We start from the raw sequence: 22,664 nt of genomic DNA, 5'->3' as shown, positions 1-22,664 counted from the left end.
TTTCATTTTGGCCCTCTGCATGTTTTGTGTTTTACATCCCTGATGTAGAATCAGTATGGGTAATGTACATGGAAATGGCAATAATGGAAAGCTGCTAATTGGACTTTGCTACAAGCCTCCTAATATAGCTGAACACGTAGAGGATGATATGCTGCAACATATTAGAAAGGCAACAAAATCAAGTCATGGTCAAAAGTGTTGGATCCATTGAAATTGTTCCAGAAAATGAAGTCATTCTCCCAGAAAATTATTGAAATTACAAGTTTTGTTATACACGTTTATTTCCTTTACATATATTGGAACAACACAAGAAAACAGAGAAAAAAATGCAAATTGAACATAATTTCACACAAAATAGGCTGAAAAAAATTGTTGACACCTTGCAAAAATTGTGGGTAAACAACTTTGTTTCAAGCATCTGAAGCTTGTTCAAACACAATTTTGGCAAGTAACAGTTGTGGACAATATGAAAGTCACAACTAAAACCAAATAAAAAAGGGAGAAGTTGATTCAATCTTTGCATTGTGTGCATATGTGTGCCACACTAATTTTGGAGAAAACAGAAAAAGGAGAAGAGAACTGTCTGAGGACTTAAGAACCAAAATTGTTGAAAAATATCAACAATTTCAAGGTTATAAGTCCATCTTTAGAGATCCACATGTTCCTTTGTCCAAGGTGCACAGATAATCAATAAATTTACAACCCATACAGTCAAATATGGTGGAGGTTCAAAGGTGTTTTGGGGTTGCTTTGCTGCCTCTGACTGTGTGCAAGGCATCATGAAATCTGAAGATTAGCAAAGGATTTTGGTTCACAATATAGTGCCTAGTGTCAGAAAGCTGGGTTTGCGTCCTAGGTAGTGTTGAGTAAGTATGTTCCATTAACCCTTTCGCCAAGTATGCTCGGGCTGAGCTCCAAGTATTTACAGCTGCTCAGTGATGTTTGAATCACTCCCATGTGCATGATTTGCAACTGTTTGACAGCTTTATTACATGTGAGGAATGTCTATTTCTTACATATTCCTCACATGTAATAAAGCTGTCAAACAGTCACAAATCATGCACACGGGAGCGATTCAACCATATCACCGAGCAGCTATAAATACTCGGAGCTCGCCCGAGCATGCTTGGAACAGAACATACTCGCTCAACATTAGTCCTAGGTCATGGGTCTTCCAGCATGACAATGAGCCCAAACATACTTCAAGAAGCACCTAGAAAATGGATAGAAACAAAGTGCTGGATAGTTCTGCCCAGCAATGAGTCTGGATCTAAATCTCATTGAACACCTGTGGAGAGATCTTAAAATTGCCGTATGGAGAAAAATATTAAAATTTGAGAGTCCTCAGTGGTTGATACCATCTTTCCAGTTAGCCATTAGTCAGTAAGCTTTCGAGACTACTCAGGTGTCTTCATGAGACATAGTATAATACAAAATCCGAATAGTCACATATTTATACACTACAGGGCACAGGAATAATGTAATAGATAAGACAAGTGACGTGAAGCAGAACTATCAGTTTCGGAAAAGGATAAGCAGTTGTGGCCGTAAAAATGTGTGGACACAAGTAGATCTATTCTTTTTTTCTTTTTTTTTTGTGGCGATTAGAATTCATCCTTGTTTTAAGTTTTTGCCTTGTCTCCCCTACATACAGACCCCCAGTTGGACATTTGGTACATATAATTAAGTACACATTAGATGTGATGCAGCTGAAAGTACCTGGGATCTTGTGGTCCTGATGTGAGTTGGGAATCTTTATCTTGTCCGTGGTCATTATAAATGGACAGGTTTACATTTACAGTTGGTGAGGATGAATTGTATAAGTTTCACCACAAAGGTGAAACTATCCTCCCGGTCAGTTTGCTTTCTCTCCCAGTACCTTCTAATTCTAACAATGTTAGGTTTCTGGGAGATTATACTTGTTCCTTTTATTTGTGGTTCTCCTTAGCTTGCCTTCTTTGCCATATATGAATGTGTTTTTGTTTCTCATTCAGGGTTTTCGGATTTTGTAACATACCTGGCGGCGTCCTTGCATGGTGGTCCATCTCCCACTGTGCAAGAGGGCGCACTTGATCTCCTGTCCAGAATGTCTCTCTGGCTTCCCTCCATGCTGTCTGTTTGTGTCTGTTTCTGCTGCTTAAGGGCGGCGCCCGATCACTTCCTGCCTTTTGTACCTGCTGTGGGTCACACCCCTTGTGCGTCCTCAGCCTATTGCTGTCTGTCACTTGGTATATAGCTCAGCAGCTCCCTTCTATCCCTGCCTGAGCATAGTGTTTCCTTCAGTGTGTGCTTGCACTCTGAAGGTGCCAGGTCCCGTCTCTTGTCTCCTGCTTTTTGTATCAGTTCCCGTGTCTGAACTGAGTCCTGTATGTCTCCTGCTTTGCGGTATCAGCTCCCGTGTCTGAACTGAGTCCTTTCTGTGTTCTCTTGTCTGTCCTGTCTGAACACGCTCCTAGCCTGTTCCTCCTGCCTTCTAGGGGCCGATTACCTAGACCCGTTCCTGTATCTTGTCTGACCTGTCTGTACTCGCTCCTAGCCTGTTCCTTCCGCCTTTTAGTGGCCGATTTCCTAGACCCGCTCCTGTGTCTGGTCTGTCCTGTCTGAACACGCTCCTTGCCTGTTCGTTCCGCCTTCTAGTGGCCGATTTCCTAGACCCGCTCCTGTGTCTGGTCTGTCCTGTCTGAACACGCTCCTTGCCTGTTCGTTCCGCCTCTCTGGGGGCCGTATTCCCAGACCCGCTCCTGTATCCCTCTGCAGTGTCGGTCTCCTCCGTACACTCAGTTCCAGTCTGAACTCTCTCCTGTCCTTTACCTGTTTTGCCTCTATGTCCGTTCCCTTCCTTTTTCTGCAGAGTCTGAACTCGTACCTAACTCCTGCTTGTTGTCTCTGCTAGTACTGTGTGAGTATCTGGCTCTGTCTTTCCCTTCCTGTCTGTTCCGTGTGAACAGAGCCCTGTCCTCCCTGCTCAGCCTTGTCTGCACTCTAGCTGTGCTTGCCTGTAACCCTCTGCCTGTATTGTTCCTGAGTCCCGGTGTGTACTGGGTCCTATCCCGCCTGTGTTGCTACCTGCTAGTGCCTCCCTGTCTGCACTCTAGCTGTGCTTGCCTGTAACCCTCTGCCTGTATTGTTCCTGAGTCCCGGTGTGTACTGGGTCCTATCCCGCCTGTGTTGCTACCTGCTAGTGCCTCCCTGTCTGCACTCTAGCTGTGCTTGCCTTTACCCCCCTGCCTGCATACCCGCCTGCCTGCATACCAGTCGTGCCTGCCTATACCCTCCAGTCTGTGTGCCAGCCTACCAGCCTGTTCCTGTATTTCCCTGTGTGGGTCAACAGCCGTGTCCGGGGTCTGTCCTGGAGTAGCACCTGGTCCCTCTGCTCGGTTCCTCCTTGGTGCACTGGCGTCGTATGCCGTCGTGCGACCCTGGTCGGATCGGGTGAATACTTAGTCACGCCCCTCCAGGCATTCACTCTCCGGCACGGTCCAGTGGAATCACTACCAATCACACGCACACGCCGCTTAGCCCGGGCGTGTGCATAACAGATTTTACTTCATACTTTCCATTCCCCTTGTTGACAATGTGTTGTGGCCTCCCCTCTGGTTCCTCAGGAGGTATGAGAAACTCCTCACCGACTTATTAGGGAGTTAGGTCTGTGGTGGCGTTTTTAGTTGTACAGCTAGGGGCTTTCTTGTCTGTACAGAGACTAGTTGGGTGTAGTTGCGGCATTCTCCCCTGTGTGGGTTCTCCGGTGGTTATCAAGATACGCTTTCTGTTTAAAACATTTCCCACATTCTGAACATGAAAAAGGCTTCTTCCCTGTGTGAATTCTCTGATGTTTATTAAGATGTGATTTCTGTCCAAAACATTTCCCACAATCTGAACATGAAAAAGGCTTTGCCCCTGTGTGGGTTCTCTGATGGTTGATAAGAGTTGATTTCTCTGTAAAATATTTCCCACATTCTGAACATGAAAATGGCTTCTCTCCTGTGTGAGTTCTCTGATGGTTGATAAGAGTTGATTTCTCTGAAAAACATTTTCCACATTCTGAACATGGAAAAGGCTTCTCCCCTGTGTGAGTTCTCTGATGTTTGAAAAGATTTGATTTCTTTGCAAAACATTTCCCACATTCTGAACATGAAAATGGCTTCTCCCCTGTGTGAGTTCTCTGATGTATATTAAGACATGATTTTTGTACAAAACATTTCCCACAATCTGAACATGAAAATGGCTTCTCCCCTGTGTGAGTTCTCTGATGTATATTAAGATATGATTTCAGTACAAAACCTTTCCCACAATCTGAACATGAAAAAGGCTTCTCCAATGTGTGGGTTCTCTGGTGCTTAAGAAAACTAGATTTATGGTTAAAACATTTTCCACATTCTGAACATGGAAAAGGCTTCTCCCCTGTGTGAGTTCTCTGATGTTTGATAAGAGTAGATTTCTCTGTAAAACATTTCCCACATTCTGAACATGAAAAAGGCTTCTCAACTGTGTGAGTTTTGTGATGTTTGATAAGATTTGATTTCGCTGTAAAATATTTCCCACATTCTGAACATGAAAATGGCTTCTCTCCTGTGTGTGTTCTCTGATGGTTGATAAGAGTTGATTTCTCTGTAAAACATTTTCCACATTCTGAACATGGAAAAGGCTTCTCCCCTGTGTGAGTTCTCACATGTTTGATAAGATTTGATTTCTTTGCAAAACATTTCCCACATTCTGAACATGAAAATGGCTTCTCCCCTGTGTGAGTTCTCTGATGTATATTAAGATTTGATTTCTGTACAAAACTTTTCCCACAATCTGAACATGAAAAAGGCTTCTCCTCTGTGTGGGTTCTCTGGTGTTTAAGAAAACTAGATTTCTGGTTAAAACATTTCCCACATTCTGAACATGGAAAAGGCTTCTCCCCTGTGTGCGTTCTCTGATGTGCGATAAGATTTGATTTCTCTGCAAAAAAATTCCCACATTCTGAACAGGAAAATGGCTTCTCTCCTGTGTGAGTTACCTGGTGCCTAACAAGACTTGATTTCTGATTAAAACATCTCCCACACTTGGAGCAAGAAAATATATTCTTCGCTGTGTGAATTTTTTGATGTTTAAGAAAAGACTTTTTGAGAGGAAAACTATTTCTATATTCTGAATGTGAAAATGGCTTCTTTGCATTAGGAGCAGTTCGTTTTTTAATGCTTATTTTGTGACTTTGATTTTCCTTAGTAGTCGGTAATGAATCAGAAAACAGGATCTGTTTCAAAGGATCAGATGACAGATCATTGCAGTGAAGGGATGATGGTAAATCTGGAGTAATGGCATTCATTTCAGTTGTATCCTGTGGGATCTCAAGGTCATCTGATTTAAAAATTGAAGATGTCAGCTGTCCCTCTGATCTCCTGGTACAGACATCTGCCAAGAAGAAAACCAATTATTATTTTTTAATAAAGAATCCTTGAATTTTATATTTTTGAACATTTCTACTTAAATTGTCTGTAAAAAAGGCAAGTTATATAAAAAAAAAATCACTTATTCACCAGGACAATGACCATCTAATAGAAAACCTCATAGGATGAAGCAGTGCAGCGTGGTGTTCAACTGTTTGTTCATTCTGGCTCCCAAATATGGAGTAAAAGGCGCAGGCTCTGTCCAGCCACTAAGATTAGGGTGCCTGGGACCAGTAGTACTATCCAGTCTGGCAGTATACGTGTGTGTGCTGTCCAGCTGGAGTAATCTGCTCCCTGCTTCAGCAATTTGGAAAGCACCGCACCCTACTAAAGCTGGAAGCATATTGCCGGAAGCTGCCAGATACAGCCTTGTTCTCCTCTGGTTCAGTCCTCGGTGCTCAGCTCCCTGCTTGTGTATTTGTTTCCAGCTGTGACCTCGGCCCGTTTACTGACTACTCTTGTGTCTTCTGATTTTGTATTTTCTCTATCCTCTTGGTTCTGACCCAGCTACCTGACTATTCTTCTTCCCATCTCACTCCACCGAATAGCAGGTAACACCGTGGCCCAAGCCTAGGGGTCTCTGTGTAGGTTCAGATCCATGTAGAGGTGTTAAAGGGTGATGAGCAAAGTAATTTGTGAAATCTGTAAACAGGGTAGATAGTGACAAGCCTGTGCGTGGTGGCCATCTTTTGAGCATTCCTAATAGCTAAATGGCACACCTTTCTTTCTTAACCTGCCATGTGCCCAAACAGTAGTGTACAACCGTATATAGGGGATTGTCAGATTCAAAAGAAGTTGGAAAATAATTTTTAAGGTCCATTTGTTTCCTATTATCCTTTGTGAAGAATTCCGAAGTTATCACCACATAAAGTGACACACATCAGATTTGAAAAATGGGGCCTGATTAGAAACATAAAACTGTGTGAAGTGGTTAAATCAGAGGATTACTGAAGTCAAAAACTGTGTCTACAGACAATAACACATCTACTGAAATGATCAAACTCAACAGTCTTCATCAGAGAAAAATGAGTAACTAGTGGTGAAACCTCTCTGGGGTAATTGGAGTATGGGGCTCGGTGGCTCTTGGCAATCTAAACTATCATAAGGGCCAATATTTTCTGGCAGATGAGTGTCAAGAAGAAATATTAGACATTAAAGTGAACTTTTTTATAATACTGCAGAGCTGAGGTGTCTTAAATTTAGATCTTGGGCATTTGGAAAAGGCAATGGAGACCTTTTTGAAAGACTACAAGGGAGTTACAGACTCACATAAGTGAGCCCGGCCGATCCCACCACAATCAAACTATCATAGAAAATGAACTTGTAAAAAAAAGAAAGAATATATAAACATGTAACATCCCCAACAACAACGTATGTATGAAGGGAGAAATCCAACACTAAACTGGAGTTGCACTCATTTATGGTTGACTATTTGGCGCGAACAAGCCGGAACCCCGAACACGAACCTGAATTTGAAATGCCGAACAAATTCGCTCAATACTATTTATGATGTGGAGTGAATCCATGAAACCAGGGCTTGAGCCATGCCAACACATCTCCTGCAGGCGTGAATAAATGTATATTACAGCCATCAGCCACGCACAGCTTAGAGATATATCATGGCACAGGTGGAATGTTTTTTATGTAGTTTATCACAATCCTGTTTGAAGTTAGTTGGTTTTAAAAGAAATTGAACAGTCAGGATAAAGGGAAACTCTGCTGTTATTGTACAGAAATTCACACGTGTCCCTCACTGGACATTTAATGTTATCAATCAAAAAAGCGAAGTTTGGCCAGAAAGACTGGACCTGGTCTTGTAGGAACCATATGAGAACATTCAGCAGCACAGAAGGGAGAGAAGGTAGATTCATCCAATAAGATATCAGGGTTCCAGGAAGCCAACAGCATCATTACCCTCCGCTTTCTCTTACAGGCCCATCATAATAGTTTTCTTCAAGTGATTTTCTAATTTGTCAGCACATTCTACGTACGCTGTCATTTGGCTTTATAGTTTACAGACCTGGGCAGGTAACGGTCAGCGTCTCCTAATCCCAGGGGTAGGTAGATCCTCCAGGTTGTAAGTTCTATAGAAAAGGGCTTTCACAATTACACAAAGTAATTTGAATATTTTCGGACGGAGGAGAATGTTGTGGTCAAGCGGCAAAATGGTGATCACACGATTGTGATACGGCCGGACTACACCACCGATAAAGTAGCCACAGACAGGGACTGAGAAGAATCTGTGACTTCTCTGTATTCAGTGGTTACTACTCACCTGTGTAGTCATATGTAGGAATCTCCTCTTTACACCGCTCATCACCCCTCACATATGTCTCTGTAGTATTAATATGGGTCAGATCTTCACCCTGAAACAAATATGATAAAAGTCAAAGACAGATGGAGAAGTCACATCTATGATCAGATCTAATCCTGCCATCTCCACCGTTCTCATTACACAAATATAAAACATAATAATGGTGGATAAAACAGAACTGAAGACAAGACCTTTACAGCTGTCTACACATCATAGGGGAAATCTCATGATATCTTCTCTGTATCTACCTGAGGAACATTGGGATCTTCTTGTTTACAGTCCTGTGGAAGAAGAGGATGGGGACATCTCTCTGGTGTTGTCCTCTTACTGGATAGATCTGGAGGAAAGACATACAGGGAATGAATTCATTCTTTACATACAGATAATTATAGGCCGTGTGTATTTAGTCCTGTCTATTACCTGGTGATGTGAGGGGCTGGGGAACCTCCATCACGATGTCCCTGTACAGATCTTTGTGTCCTTCTAAATACTCCCACTCCTCCATGGAGAAATAGACAGCGACATCCTGACACCTTATAGGCACCTGACACATACAATGATACCGTCATCCCCCAATCCCTTCATAGCTTTACTATGAAATGTCCCAGCATTCCTCATTCCTAGCAGTGTCACCTCTCCAGTCAGCAGCTCAATCATTTTGTAGGCGAGTTCTAGGATCTTCTGGTCATTGATGTCCTCATGTATCAGGGGGTGAGATGGAGGCCCCATGATTAATCTCTGGTTATGGAGAGAAACATTAATAAATCTCACTACAGACATTTCCAGAGTCCTCACCTCTCCAGTTCTGTCCATCTGTTATTCCCATAGATAAGAATGATGTAATGTGACGTCATCAGAATCTCTCACCTCTCCAGTAAGCCGGAAGAGGATCTCTAGGGTGAGGTGTAATATCCTCTCCACCATCTTGTCCATCATTTTCCTGGATAAATCAGCAAAAATGTTCTTATATAGACGATCTTCACTGAGAGGATCCAGTATTTTAGAGATCTGAATGAGGAAAAGATAAGCTGATTGACCATTTTTCTGCAAACGATGATGCGGAATCCAAAATGTACCACGAGTACCCTTTATCCCTTAATCTGGTGTTCAGGTCTATTGCCTGTATACTAAAATCTGTGACATTCGAGCAGTACCTTCTCAACCATAAAAATTGTCCCTTGGGTTTTCCTCTTTTTATGGGGATGCGGGTGGTGGTTATCCCACTTCAATAGTTTATTAGTCATTGAAGGTTTATGGTAGATGAGTGGCCCATTACAATCCTTCTTGATCAGTACATGCAGGAAAGGCAACTGGTAATAATTGGTGTTGGTCGGCTCCTTTAAACAAAATGTACTTTTCAGGTTATATCCTCAGTACCCTCACTTTTCATCCCTTCTTTTGAGGTCCACACAGTCAGACTCTACTGGCCCTTCTCCCTGCGAGTGGCGGGTGTGTATCGCCCTGCGGGCCCCTCCCATCAGTTTGTGGAAGACTTTGCCACTTGGCTTCCAAACTTTCTATCCTATGACATCCCCACCCTCATAATGGGAGACTTTAACATCCCAATAGGCAATTCCCTCTCCCCATCTGCCGCTCATCTTTTATCGCTAACTTCCTCCTTCGGCCTTTCACAGCTTACTAATTCTCCTACACATGAAGATGGAAATACTCTTTGACCTGATCTTCGCCCGGCTCTGTTCAATACATGACTTTACTAACTCTCCTCTTCCGCTCTCTGATCACAACCTTCTTTCATTCTCTGTCAAGAACTGTCACCCTGCTCAAGACACCCCCACTTTCCACACTTATAGAAATATACATGCCATTAACACCAAGAAATTTATGAAAACGTTGCAATCATCATTGGCCCCAATCTCCTCCCTCTCATGCCCTGACTCTGCACTGAAGCATTATAACGAAACATTGCAATGCGCCCTGGATGAAGCTGCACCTCCTACACAGAGAACAACTCGGCACAGACGGCGACAACCCTGGAACACGCTGCAAACACGTTTTCTCCAGTGGGGCTCCAGGTGTGCCGAACGGCTGTGGACAAAATCTAATCTGGCTGAAGATTTCCTCCATTATAAATTTATGCTTAAAACCTATAACTCCGCCCTTCACCTCTCCAAACAAACCTACTTTAACAACCTTATCATCTCATGGCCCAATAATCCTTAACACCTGTTTGACACTTTTCACTCTCTCCTTAATCAAACAGCACAGGCCCCAACCACCAACCTCAGCACTGACGATCTGGCCAATTATTTCAAAGAAAAAATTGACCATATCCGACAGGAAATTTTCTCTCAATCCCCAAATGTTATGCATGCTCCTCCCTCCCACACTGTATCTTGCTCATTTTCTGACTTCGAACAAGTCACGGAAGACGTGACAAGGCTCCTTGCTTCCTCTCGCTCTACCACCTGCACCAGTGATCCTATTCCTTCACATCTCCTTCAGTCCCTTTCTCCAGCTGTCACCACTCACCTAACTAAAATATTCAACCTCTACCTCTCATTTTGTATTTTTCCCTCCTTTTTTAAACACTCCAGCATACATCCATTTCTTAAAAAAACACCCCTCGACCAGAACTGTGCTGTTAACTACAGACCTGTTTCCAATCTTCCCTTTATATCTAAACTCCTGGGACGACTGGTCCACTCCTGTCTAATACGCTATCTCTCAGATAACTCCCTTCTTGACTCTTTACAATCTGGTTTCCGCTCTTTACATTCTACTGAAACTGAACTCACTAAAGTTTCTAATGATCTACTAACAGCCAAATCTAATGGTCACTACTCCCTGCTGATTGTAATGCTGTAATGCACACGCCCGGGCTGAGCGGCGTGTGCGTGTGATTCCACTGGACCGTGCCGGAGAGTGAATGCCTGGAGGGGCGTAACTAGGTATTCACCCGATCCGACCAGGGTCGCACGACGGCATACGACGCCAGTGCACCAAGGAGGAACCGAGCAGAGGGACCAGGTGCTACTCCAGGACAGACCCCGGACACGGCTGTTGACCCACACAGGGGAATACAGGAACAGACTGGTAGGCTGGCACACAGACTGGCGGGAAAAGGCAGGCACGACTGGTATGCAGGCAGGCGGGTATGCAGGCAGGGGGGTACAGGCAAGCACGGCTAGAGTGCAGACAGGGAGGCACTAGCAGGTAGGAACACAGGCGGGATAGAACCCAGTACACACTGGGACTCAGGAACAGAACCACAGATGTGGCGGACAAACACAGCAGAGTGAGGCCGCCCAGAGAGGTGAGCGAGAGCAGGGCAGGACAAGACCGCCTGGAGGGGTGAGCAAGAGTAAAGCAGGACAAGGCCGCCTGGAGCGGTGAGCAAAGGGTCTGAGCTGAGCGAGACTGCCGGAGCAGTGAGCAAGGAGTCAGAGCAGGACGAGACCGCCTGGAGCAGTGAGCAAGGAGTCAGAGCAGGACGAGACCGCCTGGAGCAGTGAGCAAAGGAGTCAGAGCAGGACGAGACCGCCTGGAGCAGTGAGCAAAGGAGTCAGAGCGGAGCGAGACTGCCGGAGCAGTGAGCAAAGGAGTCAGAGCGGAGCGAGACTGCCGGAGCAGTGAGCAAAGGAGTCAGAGCGGAGCGAGACTGCCGGAGCAGTGAGGTAAAGGAAGAGAGCAGAACGAGACTGCCGGAGCAGTGAGAAAGAGGGAGCTGAGCGAGACTGCCGGAGCAGTGAGGTAAAGGAAGAGAGCAGAACGAGACTGCCGGAGCAGTGAGAAAGAGGGAGCTGAGCGAGACTGCCGGAGCAGTGAGGTAAAGGAAGAGAGCAGAACGAGACTGCCGGAGCAGTGAGAAAGAGGGAGCAGAGCGGGCTAGAACCGCCGGAGCGGTGAGCAAAGGAGTCAGAGCAGGCTAGAACCGCCGGAGCGGTGAGCAAAGGAGTCAGAGCAGGCTAGAACCGCCGGAGCGGTGAGCAAAGGAGTCAGAGCAGGCTAGGACAGGGCTCTGTTCACACGGAACAGACAGGAAGGGAAAGGCAGAGCCAGATACCCACAGGGTACTTGCAGTGAAGTAGCGAGTGGACCACAAACTCACAAACGGGAGTACAGAGACAACAAGCAGGAGCTAGGTACGAGTACAGACTCTGCAGAAAAAGGAAAGGAACGGACATAGAGGCAAAACAGGTAAAGGATAGGAGAGAGCTCAGACTGGAACTGAGTGTACGGAAGAGACCGACACTGCAGCGGGATACAGGAGCGGGTCTGGGAATACGGCCCCCAGAGAGGCGGGACGAACAGGCAAGGAGCGTGTTCAGACAGGACAGACAAGATACAGGAGCGGGTCTAGGTAATCGGCCCCTAGAAGGCGGGAGGAACAGGCTAGGAGCGTGTTCAGACAGGACAGACAAGATACAGGAGCGGGTCTAGGTAATCGGCCCCAAGAAGGCGGGAGGAACAGGCTAGGAGCGTGTTCAGACAGGCCTGGAAATACAGCCTCCAGGAAAGGCAGACAAGAGAACACAGAACGGGACCTGGCACCTTCAGAGTGCAAGCACACACTGAATGAAACACAATGCTCAGGCAGGGATTGATTGGAGCAGCTGAGTTATATACCAGGTGACAGACAGCAATAGACTCAGTTCAGACACGGGAACTGATACCGCAAGGCAGGTAACATAGACAGGACCTGGCATGTCAGAGACAAAAGCCAACTGACAGGGCAAGATGCTCAGGCATCAGTTAATTGGGGCAGCTGATTTAAATACCAGGTGATAGACAGCAATAGGCTGAGGACGCACAAGGGGTGTGACCCACAGCAGGTACAAAAAGCAGGAAGTGATCGGGCGCCACCCTTAAGCAGCAGAAACAGACACAAACAGACAACATGGAGGGAAGCCAGAGAGACATTCTGGACTGGAGACCAAGTGCGCGCTCTTGCACAGTGGGAGATGGACCACTATGCAAGGTCGCCGCCAGGTATATTACACCGATTCTCCTGGATCTTTATGCAGCATTCGACACTGTGGATGGGGTTCCGGTTGTTTTCTACTGGTCATGAAGATCCACGTATACTCGGACCCGGTGTCCGGTATATGCTAATAATATGTCCGAGACGGTTGGACTAGGGGACGCCTCTCCTTCCCCTCCCCGCTCGCTAGCCCACCCTGAGAGTTGGGGTACTCGGAAGCCGGGCGACTGTGCAGGGTGGATGTAGTCGCGGCCTAGGCCCGGTCAGTGCCCAGGGTTGTCACATTAAAAAGTTAAGGGCTAGGAGGGACGGTGACAGTGATTCGAGTGGTGTGAAAGACTACGCCACCTGTGGTTTCTGGTGATCCTCCACCAGCACTGCATTCAGTCCTCTGAGGCAGGATGTAGTGGCAGCAGCAGATGGTACTACTCCCCACAGGAGGAGCAGGGCCTCAGGGCAGAGGAAGCAGGAGGATGGGAATTGTAGTGGGAGATGTGGTGCAGTGTCGCGTTGCAATAAGAAACCGGAGGCCATAGGGGTAGTCTTCCAAGCTTTACTCACGGTAGAATGCACAGCCCCAAGGCTTCTCCCTGCTCCTCACGGCGCGCTGCAGCCACCAGGACCGGGGGTCGACAACCTCCGAGTAGTTCAGGTGCTTTGGTCAGGACCCCGCACCAGAGTGTTCCTAGACTTTTCCCACTAGGTCCTCTCCTGTCCGTGTGTGGTACGTGTACTAAGGCCGGGTCTCCCTCTGGACTATGCACAGAACAAGGGTACGGGTGGCAACTCCGCTCCGTCCGTTACCCGGTGGGATCCACTGAGTCTCCGGGCTTCTCCGACTAAGACTTAAAGTGACAGAGTCAGATATCGGGGGCCGGTACCCCTTTTGCAGCAGGAATCCCTCTGACTAGGCCAGAATAGTGAGGACAGGTGGCGTATACCACTCCGTCTGCATCCCCCTGGGATACTTTTGCCTGCAGAGCTTGTCTCCTCTGCTCCACTCCAGGCCTTCTTGGGTAGGGACCTTGACCGGGTAGAGACAGCCGTTAACTTTAACCCGCTCCTCGACTCAAGGCCAGAGTACGAGGACCGTGTCCCCATCAACTGCAGGTTCACACAGAAAGCCACGTTCAGTGATGAAGATCACAATCAAAAGACCATAAGCCAAAGATGGCCGTTTATTAAATATGAATTTTGTTGTGTAACCTAAATGTGCGTCCTCCACCCTCACCCACTACTAGGTTCCCCCTATCTTTTGTCCCCCCCCCATCTCCACTTATCCCGGGTGGGGCAGCACCCTGGTGCATATGAGCCCCCCCCTTAGGTGGGAGAGGTGGGGTCCTGACAGTTACACCATCCTTACCTCGAAGGGGAGATACCACACCTCATTAAAGAGATGCAGTACCCCTGTGGCGACCGAACCATCAGGGCGCCACAGATCTACCTCTCTGACCGCTCCTTCACTGTGTCTTTTGCTGGCTCCCCTTCTTCTCCCCTCCCCCTTATTGTCGGGGTTCCTCAAGGATCAGTCCTAGACGCCCTTCTTTTCTAATTATATACCGCTCCTATTGGACAAACAATCAGCAGATTCGGTTTTCAGTACCATCTCTATGCTGATGACACCCAATTATACACCTCTTCTCCGGACATCACCCCTGCATTATTACAAAATACCAGTGATTGTCTTTCCGCTGTCTCTAACACTATGTCCTCCCTCTATCTAAAATTGAATCTGTCAAAAACTAAACTACTCCTATTTCCTCCCTCCACTAACCTATCTATGCCCGATATTGCCATTTCCGTTTGTGGCTCCATCATTACTCGCCAGCAACATGCCCGCTGTCTTGGGGTCATACTTGATTCAGATCTTTCCTTCACTCCTCACATCAAATCACTCGCTCTCTCGTGTCATCTACACCTCAAAAGCATCTCTAGAATTAGAAATTTTCTTACCTTTGACTCTGTAAAAACTCTTATGTAGCTCTTATTCATTCTCGTCTGGACTATTGCAACTCTTTACTTATCGGTCTCCCTCTTTCTAAACTTTCCCCTCTCCAATCCGTCGTGAACGCAGCAGTCAGGGTCATATTCCTTGCCAACCGACACAACGATGCCTCTTCCCTGTGCCAGTCATTGCACTGATTGCCCATCCAATACAGAGTTCAATATAAACTTATCACTCTTACCCACAAAGCTCTTGATGATTCAGCACCGCCCTACATCACCTCCCTCGTCTCAGTCTACCACCCTACCCGTGCCCTCCGTTCTGCTAATGACTTAAAACTAAAATCCTCCGTAATCCGAACCTCCCACTCCCGTCTCCAAGATTTCTCGCATGCTGCACCAATTCTTTGGAATGCACTACCCAGGACAATTCGATTAATTCCCAATACTCACAGTTTTAAGCGTGCCCTAAAAACCCATTACTTTAGACTGGCCTATCACTTCAACATACTTATCTAACTGTCCCAGTTTGGCCCATATTAAAATTTTCTTCAAAATCATGTTCATACCATCCATGCACTGAATAGCCTCTGTCTGTACTGTACACACACTGGCTGGCTATCAGTTCATGTAGTGTTATGTACTTACCCTATTTAGTATATTAAGGCTGTATTATACAATATATGTACATTTTACCTTTTGTGTCTCCCCTATTTCCTTATAGACTGTAAGCTTGTGAGCAGGGCCCTCACTCCTTTTAATATCTGAGTTATGCTTATTCTGGAAAGTCTGTATTGTCTGTATAAGTCCCCCCTAAAATTGTAAAGTGCTGTGGAATATGTTGTTGCTATAAAAATAAAAATTATTATAATAAATTCAGATGTAAATCTAAGGCCCACTCTATTGATGTTGAGTTCCCCGACAAATTAAAAAGATTGTTCACTCGTCCCTGACCAGATGATAAAAATGTAGTCAATATATTTGTACCATACCCCAATATATGTCTGCCACCACTTATAATCATGTCTGAATATTGTGGATTCCTCCCACCAGTCCAGGGATAAGTTAGCATATGAGGGAGCACAGCGGCTCCCCATCGCAGTACCCTTGAGCTGGTGGAAGTACTTCCTGTCAAAAAGAAAGAAGTTATGAGTAAGAGTGAATTTTAGAAGATCCCCCATGAAGTCATTATGTCTGCTACACTCTATTGATCTCAATTTCAAGAAATGTCTTACTCCTCTAATATCATCCTCATGCAGTATATTACTGTACAAAGCCTCGATATCTAGTAAGGCCTGCTCCCCTACATGCATGTATACATGCTCGAGGGTCTACATGTAGGGGAGCAGGCAAAGGGAAAACCATTTTCCAGACGGATTATTTCAACTGTAAAATCTCAGGTGGTACTGGGGGAACATTATACTGTGGGGGGCATCATACATACTGCATAAGGGGGACATTACATTGTGTGGGGGCATCATACATACTGCATAAGGGGGTATAATGGGGGCATCATACATCCTGCATAAGGAGTACAATGGGGGTGTAATGCACACGCCCGGACTGACTGGCGTGTGCGTGTTTATGTAGTGATTCCACTGTGCCATGAACCGGAGAGTGCCTGGAGGGGCGTAACTAAGTATCCGCCCGATCCGACTAAGGTCGCACGACGGCATACGACGCCAGTGCACCAGGGAGGAACCGAGCAGAGGAACCAGGGTCTACTCCAGGTCAGACTCCGGACACGGCTGTTGACCCACACCGGGGAATACTGGAACAGGCAGACTAGAGCGCAGGCTGGGTAGGGTCCAGTACAGACTGGGAGACAAATTCGAAACCGCAGACGCGGCGGACAGAGCCGAGCAAAGCGAAAACCGCAGACGCGGCGGACAGAGCTGAGCAAAGCGAAAACCGCAGACGCGGCGGACAGAGCTGAGCAAAGCGAAAACCGCAGACGCGGCGGACAGAGCTGAGCAAAGCGAAAACCGCAGACGCGGCGGACAGAGCTGAGCAAAGCGAAAACCGCAGACGCGGCGGACAGAGCTGAGCAAAGCGAAAACCGCAGACGCGGTGGGAACAGGGCTCTGTTCACACGGAACAGACTAGAAGGGAAAGGCAGAACCAGATACCCACAGGGTACTTGCAGAGAAGTAGCGAGTGGACCACAAACTCACAAACGGAAGTACAGTAACAACGAGCAGGAGTTAGGTACAAGTTCAGACTCTGCAGAAAAAGGAAGGGAACGGACATAGAGGCAAAACAGGTAAAGGATAGGAGAGAGTTCAGACTGGAACTGAGTGTACGGAGGAGACCGACACTGCAGCGGAATACAGGAGCGGGTCTGGGAATACGGCCCCAGAAGGCGGGAGGAACAGGCTAGGAGCGTGTTCAGACAGGACAGACAAGATACAGGAACGGATCTAGGTAATCGGCCCCTAGAAGGCGGGAGGAACAGGCTAGGAGCGTGTTCAGACAGGCCTAGAAATACAGCCTCCAGGATAGGCAGACAAGAGAACACAGATAGGACTCAGTTCAGACACGGGAACTGATACCGCAAGGCAGGAGACAAAGACAGGACTCAGTTCAGACACGGGAACTGATACCGCAAGGCAGGAGACATAGACAGGACTCAGTTCAGACACGGGAACTGATACCGCAAGGCAGGTAACATAGACAGGACCTGGCATGTCAGAGACAAAAGCCAACTGACAGGGCAAGATGCTCAGGCATCAGTTAATTGGGGCAGCTGATTTAAATACCAGGTGATAGACAGCAATAGGCTGAGGACGCACAAGGGGTGTGCCTGCAGCAGGTACAAAAAGCAGGAAGTGATCGGGCGCCGCCCTTAAACAGCAGACACAGAAGCAAACAGACAGCATGGAGGGAAGCCAGAGAGACACCCTGGACTGGAGATCAAGTACGCGCTCTTGCACAGTGGGAGATGGACCACTATGCAAGGACGCCGCCAGGTATGTTACAGGGGGCATTACACTGTGTGGGGGCATCATACATCCTCCATAAGGGGTATAATGGGGGCATTGCACTGTGTAGGGGCATCATACATCCTGCATAAGGGGCATAATGGGGGCATCATACATCCTCCATAAGGGGTATAATGGGGGCACTGCACTGTGTGGGGGCATCATACATCCTGCATAAGGGGTATAATGGGGGCATTACACTGTGGGGGGCATCATACATACAGCATAAGGGGCATAATGGGGGCATTACACTGTGTGGGGGCATAATACATCCTGCATAAGGGGCATAATGGGGGCATTACACTGTGTGGGGGCATCATACATACTGTATAAGGGGCATTACACTGTGGGGGCAGTAAAGGGGCCCTGTACTATGAGAACAATACGTTTCCTCCCTTCCTGTCTCCATAGTTGGGTCGTATGTATCTATTACAGGAAACAGAACAAAAACCTTATGAAGGGGTTAATGCCCCCTGCGCCCAGTAATGGGGTCTCCACATACCTCCACCTGCAGAGCCGCCACCACATATATGGCTGCTCTGTGCGCACAGGAGCTGTGATGAGGTCACAGGAGGGGAGGAGTCAGGGGTCACATGATCAGGGGCCTCAGTGGATGCAGGACTCTGCTGTGCTGGTTGTCATGGTGCTGGATGAGCTGAAGTTTATGTGTGGGGTCAGGAGGGGTTTACAGTGTGGATGTAGCAGAGCCGCGTGTGTACGAGGTGTACGGAGCAGAGCCGCGTGTGTACGAGGTGTACGGAGCAGAGCCGCGTGTGTACGAGGTGTACGGATCGGAGCCGTGTGTGTACGAGGTGTACGGAGCGGAGCCGCGTGTGTACGAGGCGTGCGGAGCCGCGTGTGTATGGAGCGGAGCCGCGTGTGTACGAGGCGTACGGAGCAGAGCCGCGTGTATGAGGCGTACGGAGCGGAGCCTCGTGTGTACGAGGCGTACGGAGCGGAGCCGCGTGTGTACGAGGCGTACGGAGCGGAGCCGCGTGTGTACGAGGCGTACGGAGCGGAGCCGCGTGTACGAGGCGTACGGAGCGGAGCCGCGTGTGTACGAGGCGTACGGAGCGGAGCCGCGTGTGTACGAGGCGTACGGAGCGGAGCCGCGTGTGTACGAGGCGTACGGAGCAGAGCCGCGTGTGTACGAGGTGTACGGAGCAGAGCCACGTGTGTACGAGGCGTACGGAGCGGAGCCGCGTGTACGAGGCGTACGGAGCGGAGCCGCGTGTGTACGAGGCGTACGGAGCGGAGCCGCGTGTGTACGAGGCGTACGGAGCGGAGCCGCGTGTGTACGAGGCGTACGGAGCGGAGCCGCGTGTACGAGGCGTACGGAGCGGAGCCGCGTGTACGAGGCGTGCGGAACCGCGTGTGTACGAGGCGTACGGAGCGGAGCCGCGTGTGTACGAGGCGTACGGAGCGGAGCCGCGTGTGTACGAGGCGTACGGAGCGGAGCCGCGTGTGTACGAGGCGTACGGAGCGGAGCCGCGTGCGCACGAGGCGTACGGAGCGGAGCCGCGTGCGTACGAGGCGTACGGAGCGGAGCCGCGTGCGTACGAGGCGTACGGAGCGGAGCCGCGTGCGTACCAGGCGTACGGAGCGGAGCCGCGTGCGCACGAGGCGTACGGAGCGGAGCCGCGTGCGTACGAGGCGTACGGAGCGGAGCCGCGTGCGTACGAGGCGTACGGAGCGGAGCCGCGTGCGTACCAGGCGTACGGAGCGGAGCCGCGTGCGTACGAGGCGTACGGAGCGGAGCCGCGTGTGTACGGAGCGGAGCCGCGCGTGCGCGAGGCGTACGGAGCGGAGCCGCGCGTGCTTGAGGCGTACGGAGTCGAGCCGCGCGTGTGCGAGGTGTACGAAGCAGAGGGTGTGTATACAATGTGTATGTAGTGGAGCCGCGTGTGTACGAGGCTTACGGAGCGGAGCCGCGCGTGTGCGAGGCGTACGGAGCGGAGTCGCGCGTGTGCGAGGCGTACGGAGCGGAGCCGCGTGCGTGAGGTGTACGGAGCGGAGCCGCACGTGTTCGAGGCGTACGGAGCGGAGCCACGCGTGTGCGAGGCGTACGGAGCGGAGCCGCGCGTGTACGAGGCGTACGGAGCGGAGTCGAGCGTGTACGAGGCGTACGGAGCGGAGCCGCGCGTGTACGAGGCGTACGGAGCGGAGCCGCGCGTGTACGAGGCGTACGGAGCGGAGCCGCGTGTGTACGGAGCGGAGCCGCGCGTGTACGAGGTGTACAGAGCGGAGCCGCGCGTGTGCGAGGTGTACGGAGCGGAGCGGCGCGTGTACGATTTGTACGGAGCGGCGCGTGTACGGGGCGGAGCGGCGCGTGTACGAGGCGTACGGAGCGGAGCCGCGCGTGTACGAGGCGAGCGGAGCCGCACGTGTACGAGGTGTACGGAGCGGAGCCACGCGTGTGCGAGGCGTACGGGGCGGAGCGGCGCGTGTACGAGGCGTACGGAGCGGAGCCGTGCGTGTACGAGGCGTACGGAGCGGAGCCGCGCGTGTACGAGGCGTACGGAGCGGAGCCGCGTGTGTACGAGGTGTGCGGAGCGGAGCCGCGCGTGTACGAGGCGTAGGGAGCGGAGCCGCGCGTATACGAGGCGTAGGGAGCGGAGCCGCACGTGTACGAGGCGTAGGGAGCGGAGCCGCACGTGTACAAGGCGTAGGGAGCGGAGCTGCACGTGTACCAGGTGTACGGAGTGGAGCTGTGTGTACGAGGTGTACGGAGCGGAGCCGTGTGTACGAGGTGTACGGAGCGGAGACGTGCTGAGCAGAGACGCACGTGTACAAGTTGTAGGGAGCAGAGCCGCGTGTTTACGAGGTGTACAGAGCGGAGCTTTGTGTACGGAGCGGAGCCATGTGTGTACGAGGTGTACGGAGCGGCCAAAAGCAAAGCCCTCGAGGTGTGAAGAACATACGACCCCCTAAAGTGACCCCATTTCGGACACTGTACCCACAAGGGAAGTCATCTGAGGGTGTAATGGTTCTTACGTTCTTATCCCACAGGTGTCTCACTGATTTCTTTACCACTCGGTTGTGTGTAAATAATATTACATTTGCTCAGAGCCACAGCGAGGGGTTCAGCCAGGGGCGGACACACCGCCGATGCAGCTGCACCCAGGCAGTAGACCACGCAGCTGCTATGGTGCCCTTGACTGAGGGCTGATGCTGCTTAATCCCGTCCACTCCCACCCGTAATGATTTTTGATACCCTGGGCAGAGTGCGGGCATTGAAAAATGGGGCATGTCATGCAGGAGAGAGGCCGCTGGCCAATGAATGCTTTCCCATCAGACTATTGAGAGCGCTCATTGACTGCTGTGTCTTTCCTCCTGCAGGGACTTAGGCTAAGTGCCCACGTAGCGTTTTTCAAGCGTATATGCTGCGGAATTTCCGCAGCATAAACGCTAGGTAATCCGCCCCCCATGGTCCCCAAGGGGATTCCGCACTGTCAATGCCCATGCTGCGGATTTTTCCGCAGCTTTTATGCTGCGCTCAAAAATCCGCAGCATGTCCATTAATTTTGCGGAAGCGCGGCGTAATCGCCGCCATTGACTTGCATTGAGACGCATATAATCGGTGTCAGTACATTTGTACTCACAGATTATATGCGTTTCAATGTGCGGATGGTACCCAGTTCTGGAGGAGAGGAGACTCTCATCCAGACCTGGGTACCATTGTACCTGTAAAAAAAAGAATAAAATAAAAAATAAAGTTTATATTCACCTTCTGACAGCCCCCGGTCTCCTCCTCTGTGTTTGCGGGCAGGACTGAAGGACCTGCGGTGACGTCACAGTCATGTGACCGCAGGCCTTTCAGTGCAGTGTCCCGCGAACAGCTGGCAGCCAGGAACCAGCGCTGCAACACACGCCGGGCCATCGGAGGGTAAGTATAGGTTTATTTTTTTATTTTTAAACATTCTTACGGTCACACTGTATAAATCCATGCTGTTTGCATGGATTTATATACTGTGACCTAGTTGTCAAGCACTTTCCAAGTGATGCTAAAATCGCCTGGAAAGTGCTTGTCAGAAACGCATGTGAAACGCATGCATGCTGTAACACCAGACTGCTGCAGGTTTGAAGCTGCATAAGCACGCAGTGTCAAACCCACAGCTGCTCCTGACCATGTGCACATACCCTAACAGTTCCCATAGAACACCATATCACATACATAGCAGCAGCTTTTGTTTTGGCCAAAAGATTTTGTAAGCCGCTACCATGACAAGGTATACTCTTCTGGCAGGGCCCTACTCTACTCTAACCTATTAAACATTTCTTAAAATATCCAGTACTCTATTTAGGTATATTTTTCTTTAAGAGAATGTGTCACATACATTTTTTCATATAATATCACATACAAAGGGACAAAAACCGTCACACCATGGCAGGACTGCATATTACCACCACATAGTGACCAAATAATACCACATACAAAGAATACCGACACACGATGACTAGACCACATATCACCACATAGTGACCAAATAATACTACATACAAGGAGCAAATACCACCACACCATGGCCGGACCACATTTTACCACCACATAGTGACCGAACAACACCACATACAAGGAACAAGTGCCACCACACCATGACCAGACCACATATTACCACCAGATAATGACCAAATAATACTACATACAAGGAACAGAATTAAACCTCATACTCTTGTTCATGCATATTTGTATCCCACCCTGTATATAAACTGTTTATTGCAGGAAATTTGTGTGAAAACCACCGATGTTACTAAATACACCCGCATCTGATCTGGTGCAAAGCATAATATTCTGGCAAAGGATCATAGAGCCGCAGATATTCCAAGCATTATCAATCATATCAACGGGAGGCAAATAGATGCATCATTGTAAAACAGACAAAAACAAGTATGTACAAAACGCTGGTGAGATTACTGTAGAACATTGCAATGGTGAATCAGATTAGATGGAATGTACAAATCCATGCTATCCAGGAGTTGGATGTATAACAGATCAATTGCAATGGGATACGTCTGCATAGAGTCTGATGCAAAACCTGATCGTGAGGCTA

At 48.9% G+C, this 22,664-nt stretch overlaps 1 pseudogene; it reads right to left on the bottom strand.

The window, feature by feature from the left end:
- Positions 1-1,042: 1,042 nt before the first annotated feature.
- LOC141182900 (uncharacterized) overlaps positions 1,043-22,664 on the bottom strand; it is a 38,896-nt pseudogene continuing 17,274 nt past the window's right edge.

This window comes from Phyllobates terribilis, unplaced genomic scaffold (assembly GCF_046119375.1).
Source record: "Phyllobates terribilis strain yellow unplaced genomic scaffold, ASM4611937v1 Scaffold_36__1_contigs__length_13169755, whole genome shotgun sequence".
NCBI classification, from domain to species: Eukaryota; Metazoa; Chordata; class Amphibia; order Anura; family Dendrobatidae; genus Phyllobates; species Phyllobates terribilis.
Note: the sequence above shows the minus strand (reverse complement) of the source record. Positions and strands in the feature narration are given on the sequence as shown.